This window comes from Scylla paramamosain, chromosome 9 (genome assembly GCF_035594125.1).
Source record: "Scylla paramamosain isolate STU-SP2022 chromosome 9, ASM3559412v1, whole genome shotgun sequence".
Lineage (NCBI taxonomy): Eukaryota > Metazoa > Arthropoda > Malacostraca > Decapoda > Portunidae > Scylla > Scylla paramamosain.
The window spans coordinates 3,334,823-3,342,500 of NC_087159.1; positions in this window are offsets into that span (position 1 = coordinate 3,334,823).

The window sequence follows — 7,678 nt, forward strand, 5'->3', positions numbered from 1 at the left end:
CCGTGGTCGGGGGCAGACCATGCAAGTCTCCAAGAATAAGAGTACAAATGAACACTTAGCCCTGCATGAACAAAGCCAAGGGCGCTCAGAGAACCTCTGTGGAGTCAGCGCGTCGTCCTGCACAGGAAGGATATTACCTCCCACCATCAGCTACAGCACATCCTTCCAGTCCCTCGCTCCCCGGATCGTAAATGAATGCAAGTCGTTGAACCAGATCAATGAACAGGTGCAGCGGAGGACAACAATTATACTCAGACGCAGATGGGTGGCGTCTGTCAGCCTGGTGCCTCGGGCGGGCCACACCGGCAGCGTCCCGATCAGCTTAGCATTTAAGGCACAGATATCAGCGTTTATCTTGCATGCCATCATGTCCTCTTAGGGTAATATACATTGACTAGATATTTTGGTGAGCGTCAGAATAGACTGACAAGGTGAAGAACATGCAGATAACGGTTGGCCGCCATGCAAGTGTCTGCAGGACGGCCAGGCAAGTGAGTTGTGACGAGGCGGCGCAGGTCACGCTTCGCCCAGGGTCCCTATAAAGGTCTCTGGTGAACTTGGCTTTCCCTTTCAGGCCCCGGTGATAAAAAAAAAAAAAAATACATATAAAAATAGTAAGCTAGCGAACGGAAGTATAAACTGCAAAACGGGTGCCAGCGAGCAGTCAGTGGTGGTGGGCGCGGGACAAAGGTGACAATGGGAGGATGCAAAGAGGTACACAGGCCACAGGATTACCTTGGGCTTAGGTCATGGGGAGCAAAGCTTGTTCATCGAATATGCTCTCTCTCTCTCTCTCTCTCTCTCTCTCTCTCTCTCTCTCTCTCTCTCTCTCTCTCTCTCTCTCTCTCTCTCTCTCTCTCTCTCTCTCAGGCTAGAGAGGAAGAATTACGAGATAAAAATCAGTGCACTTTAAATTGATTAATTTTCTATTGTCTTCTTGAGGAGGGTAAATAAAACTTTCAGGAGGTCGTTAACAAGGCAATTCAAACGCGAGTGGTACTTTTTTTGCACCTCCATATTGCAACTCAGTGTCACGGGGAGACGACCTTACATATATCAGCCCATCGATGGCTTTGTTGACGACCTCCCCACGTCCCCTGACAAGCCGCCCGCCCACGGAGAGGACCCCTGAGGACCCAAACCTGCCAGGGGTGAAGGGTGCATGCGACATTTGCTGACTGGGGGAACACTGGTGAACGCTGTGACCTGGAGACTCAGAACACTCCCACAGCCACCCAGCACCGCCCCCACCCCCCGCCCCAACACGTAAAGGGGCTGATGGGAAGAGGAGAGGCTGAGGTGCTCTGCTTTGAAACCCCATCGAGTTATTCATACCAATCATGAATATTTACATACAATTAAGTGACCAGCGCGCCGCCACCAGGAGCGTCTGCCGGTAAAATGTCAAATGTCGAAATGCAAATTCCACGAGAGGTGAACACACTCCACACTCTCCACTCACTCCACGCACTGCAGCCTCACGGATCCTGCAGCACCACAGAGCATCCCTAGATTGAGAAGATGATTAGTCTCCACACACACACACACACACACACACACACACACACACACACACACACACACACACACACACACATAGATAGATAGATAGATAGATCTTAATAACCACAAAAGTAGACTAAATAAAACAGAGAATCTAAATTAAGTTACGGTCAATATAGAGTCGTCAGAACAACATTTACATTAATGGATACTTCGATAAAAGAGAACGTAAATAACAAAACCAACACACACACACACACACGCGGGTCAGCGGGTAGCGGCGTCCCTGAGGGTTCCCTGGTACCGTCTTCATTATAGTGACGTTATCTGTGCAAGGACCGCCTGTTTTACGTATAATTACATATCATTAGCTACAAGATTTATTAGCAGTGCAATTACGGCCTAAACTGCCGCCCTAACTAGCCGCCACGTCCAACCACCTGCCAGGCCGAGTAGGGGAGGGGGCAGGGGAGTCCAGGCTGCTCGGGGGGGGGGTTTCGCTGGGTGGGGGTCGCAGGGTGGGAGTCGCTGCTCTAATAATCGATGTATGATTTCTCAATGCAAACTTACCATCGTCGCTGTGTGTTTATGCCTTCAGTGCCTGACCCGAGACGTGCCCCCTGCCCCTCTCTCTCTCTCTCTCTCTCTCTCTCTCTCTCTCTCTCTCTCTCTTACCCGCCTACCTCTCCTCCCTCTCCCTCTCTGGGACAGCTACTCTTTCTCTATAATTTTCTTCTTGGTTCTATTGTCCTCTCTGCTTCTTCTTCTCCTCCTCCTACTACTACTGCGAGTACTACAGCCACTCCATCTCCTCCTCCTCCTCCTCTAACTGCTACTACTACTGCTACTACTACTATTGTTATTACTACTGCCACTACTAAAACCACTTCATCTCCTCCTCCTCTTCCTCCTCCTCTTCCTACTACTACTACTACTACTACTACTACCACTACTACTGCCACTACTAAATCCATTCTACCTCCTCCTTCTCCTCCTCCTCCTCCTACTGCTGCTACTACTACTGCCACTAAAACAACAATTCCTCCTCCTCCTTCTCCTCCAGCCGGAAAGCACCAGGCACCAAGACTCCCACTGACGCCACCACGCCTTCCGATTCTCTTTGATTACCACGATATTCTTTTGTTTCCTGCTACTGAAGGTGCGCTGTGGGTCTCGCCTCCCCCTTCTCCCCCCCACACACCCTGGAGACCTGCCAATGTTACCTGTCCGTGCTAATTTCTATGTTAATATCCGAAGGGAGGGAGGAGGGAAAGGCGGGAGATGGAGGGAGAGGAGGAGGGATGGGTGGTAGAGGATGAAAGGGATGAGTAGAGGAAGAGAAATGGAAATAGAGGAAGCGCTGGAGGAAGATAAGACAAAGGAGAGATAGGGGGAAAAAAAGGGGCGGGAAGGACGTGAGGAAGGGAGAGTGGATTGGAGAGAGGAAGGGAGAGAGGGAGGGAGGGAGACAGCAAAGACTGAGGAATATGACAGAAGAAATTAATATACACTTCATAAATATACATGAGGAAGAACACAAACAGGGAGATAAAACTGAGGGGAGAGAGAGAGAGAGAGAGAGAGAGAGAGAGAGAGAGAGAGAGAGAGAGAGAGAGAGAGAGAGAGAGAGAGAGAGAGAGAGAGAGAACAACCACCATCGTCTTTCCCACCACCTTGTATATTATGCATACCTGCTAATTGATGAACAGAGGAACTAATTGCCTACTGAAGTTGAGGATTGTTAAGACGTTCTTCCCGTCGCCCCGAGCATGCTTCCCGCCCTAAGGAGCACCGGTCGCTTGCAACTATATCGTCCCCTCAGGCGTTACACTTGCACCGCCCCATTACAACTGCAAGGAGGAGGAGCGGAGAGGTGATGCCTTTGTTGTGTGGGGCTGTGTTGCGTGTTGTGACGCTGTGGTGGTGTAGTTTTTAAATGTGCGGTGTTGTGGTGTGGTGTGGTGTTTTGGGGTGTTGTGGTGATGGTGGTGTATTGGTAGTTTTTTTTTTTTTTTTCAAGGTTTGGATGATTTACAAGTCAAGGGAGTCATTTGGTGTGACTGCAATTAGTCGTTCGGGTCCTGATGTGGTTGTCTGGATGGGGGTGTCGATACTGTGGACCTGTTCTTTGGTGATGGTGGTAGTTGTAGTAGTTGTAGCAGTAGTAGTAGTAGTAGTAGTAGTAGTAGTAGTAGTAGTAGTAGTAGTAGTAGTAGTAGTAGTTGTTGTTGTTGTTGTTGTTGCTGTTGTTGCTGTAGTTGTACTAACATATGAAATAACAGTCTAATAGTTCAAGTTTGATAAGATGTACCAATGACAACACATAAATACAACACTTCTAGGTAGTAATTAGTTAACAAACTATAACACATAGTACAAGTATTAGTAATATTAAGCTCATCATCATTACTAGCAGTAGTAGTAACAAATAACATGATAACAAACACAAAGCGATACACCACTGATAACACACCAACAAATTAACAATACAGCCATAACCAATAACACCACTACTTCATAAATAAGTCGACCTCATTAGCAGCATATGCACAGGGTGGCATCGCTGGGCCAATAAATAGGAGTGTCACATATACGAGGTGTGTCATTAAAGTTCCAGGACTGGTGCCACACGAGTTTTATTTCACATCCAGGCTACAAACTATAGGTTATCTCCTTCGAAGTAATCCCCCTGGCACCGCATGCACTTGTCCATCCTTCTCTGCCAGGCTTGCATGCACTGCTGGAAGGATTCTTGCGGGATGCTCCTCAGCTCCGTCGTCACGGCCTTTTTGATGTCGTCCGCATCATCAAAACGGGTCCCCTTCATGACCTCCTTGAGCTTGGGGAAGAGGAAGAAGTCGCACGGAGCGAGGTCAGGTGAGTAGGGCGGTTGCTCCAGCACGGCGATGTTCTTCTTGGCCAAGAACTCTCTGATGCTCAGGGCATTGTGAGCAGGCGCATTGTCGTGGTGAAGCAGCCACGAGTTGCCCTGCCACAACTCCCGCCTCTTCTCGCGCACTGCACGAAGCAGACGCCGCAGTACTTCTTTGTACACATGTTGGTTGACTGTCTGGCCCTGTGGCAAGAACTCGCAGTGGACGATGCCCCTCACATCGAAGAAAGCGATCAACATGACCTTGAAGCTGGACCTGGACTGCCTTGCTTTCTTCGGCCGTGGCGACGCCGGACTCTTCCATTGAAGGCTCTGGCGTTTGGTCTCCGGGTCGTACTCAAATACCCAGGACTCATCGCCGGTGATGACTCTCCTGAGCAAGTCTGGTTCAGTTTCCAGACGCTCGAGGATGTCCTGACACACCTGCATGCGTCGTCCCTTCTGGTCATCGTTCAGGAGTCTCGGCACCATCTTCGCACAGACTTTCCGCATGCCCAGATCTTCAGTGATAATCTTCCACACGCTGTTGTGGTTCATGCCAAGCTCATCTGCGATCTTTCGAACAGTCAACCGACGATCGTCACGCACCATCTGCTTGACACGCTCAACATTGGCCTCATTCCTGCTCGTTGAGGGTCTTCCACTCCTGGGGTCATCTTCCACGTCCTCCCGGCCCTCTTTGAACCTCTTGCACCACTCAAAAACACGTGAGCGTGACATTGTCTCATCCCCGTACACTTTTTGCAGCATACCCAGTGCTTCTGACGGCGTTTTCCCCAACTGCACCAAAAACTTCAAGTTTGTTCGCTGTTCAGCGCTCATTGTTAAACGACCTGCAACAGAGGACATGATTTTAAAAGCACGTAAGAAAAAGATTAGTGACTGTAGAGGGTTGGGAGCGCAGTTGTATACTCCAGAAGGATTACTTTGAAGGGGAAATATGGTGGTTTGTGGCTTGGGTTTGAAATTCATCTTTTAGGACACCAGTCCTGGAACTTTAATGACACACCTCGTACCTCATTTCTTCATTAATCGTCTGGTGGCCGCGGGGGACGAGGCTGCTACCTGTTCGCGCCGCCACACAGCGAAGGTAACACGAGAAGGGAATTACAATAGACATAACACGAGGCACAACAACACCAACACTCGCTCAAAGTACCCTAATTAATGGCGTGTCCTGAAGATGGCGGTGGTGGTGGTGGTGATGGTGTTAGTGGTGGTGGTGGTGGTGGTGGTGATAGTAGTGATACTGGTGGTGGTGATAAGTGTTTAATTATGTAGGGTTTAAATATATGCTTCATTTCGTAATAGTAAACACACACACACACACACACACACACACACACACACACACACACACTGACACAAACACACACAGCAGGTTACGCCTCAATATGATTAGACAAACCTCTGGATGGGATGATCGCTGGAAATAAGTAGGCATGTTTTGCATTAGGACTGTCACGTGTAGTCCTGATGGCTTCCTGCAGCTGCCCTTGTTTTCTTATGATCTTATGATTCTTCTTCCATCAAAGCCATCTAATTATAACACGAAAACAAGGGAAGCTGCAAAAAGTCGTCAGGTCTACACGTGGCTTTCCTCATATCACTCATTTTTACGTTATTTTAGTGTTCTTCATTACCATTATTGATATCCTGACTCTTCCACGGTTAACGGAGCTGGCAAACACAAGACCAGAGACAATGGCCACAGTCCACACTACTTACGTAACTACGCAGTGATTGTTATAGGCGACGGTCTAGACTAGGTGAAAATGACATTAAAATATAGAAAACATACTAAACATACTAAAAAGTGTCCTTGGAGAAGAAAACAAACAAATGAACACACAAACATCATAGCCTGAAGTACATTAAATAATGAAATAAATTAAAACCAACCACTGTGTGTGTGTGTGTGTGTGTGTGTGTGCGTCAGGGAACACAGGCGACATATGCTAATTGATAAAAACAAACACGAGAAACTGAGAATCGAAAATATAACTCCTGAATCCATAACGAAAGACAAGACGTAGAATAATGCAACAGAAGGAGGAAGAGGAGGAGGAGGAGGAGGAGGAGGAGAGGGGGGGGGAGCAGCAGTAACAGAAGTCGTGGTGCAGGTCGTCTGGTTGAGGTGGTTGTGGTGACCAGGGTATTGGTAGTCCCGTAGTAGCAGTGAGACAGTGATTGTGTTGAGGAATGTGAATCTTGTAGTAGTAGTAGTAGTAGTAGTAGTAGTAGTAGTAGTAGTAGTAGTAGTAGTAGTAGTAGTAGTAGTAGCAGTAGTCGTGGTCGTAGTGGTGGAAGTAGCGAAATGGGATTGGTGCTGGTGTATTCGGTGGTAGTGGTAGTAGTAGTAGTAGTAGTAGTAGTAGTAGTAGTAGTAGTAGTAGTAGTAGTAGTAGTAATTGTTGTTGTTGTTGTTGTTGTATTAGCAATAGTAGCAACAGAAGTAGCAATATCATCATCAGCAGCAGCAGCAGTAGTAGAAGTAGTAGTAGTAACAGCATCGGCAGCAGCAGTAGCAGTGCCAGTAGCAGCAGCATCACCACCACCAACAGTAGCACCATCAGCATTACAGCAGTAGCACCGTCATCATCCCACCAGTAGCAGCAGGAGGAGCAAGATGGCGGCGTCAGAAGGAGGTGCAGCCGCCACTCGCAGATGGCACTCAGCGGGAATATAGATGAGGGGGCGAGGACGCGTCGGCATCCTGTCCAGCCTCGCCCTCACGGCATACAAAACGCCTGATGAACGACGGGTCTCGACGAGCCGCCGCGGGCACCTCCCAGGCCGTCATTAGCCAAGCCTTCGTGCAACTGTGATAGTAATAAGGGTGGTCTTCGCCATGATAGACTATTGGTGGTGGTGGTGGTGGTGGGGGTGGTGGTGGTGGGGTGGTGGAAGTCTTTGTTGCATTACTATCATTATTATTTTGTGTTTGTGTGAAGATGGTTGTAGTGATAGTGGTGGTGGTGGAAATGGTGGTAGATACAGTAGTGGTTGTGGTACTGTAGTAGTAGTAGTAGTAGCAGTAAGTAGTAGTAGTAGTAGTAGTCGTAGTAGTAGTAGTAGTAGTAGTAGCAGAAGTAGTAGTAATAACAGCAGCAGCAGTAGCAGCAGCAGCAGCAGCACCATCATCATCTTGTCGTTATATTTAAACTAACTTGATTAATGCATTATTCGTGGGAATGTTACTCCTTTATTTGATTTATACTCCTGACGTGTCAGAGTCCCATCAAATAAAAATAAGTAGTAAGATGAAAAGTTGAAGCCACT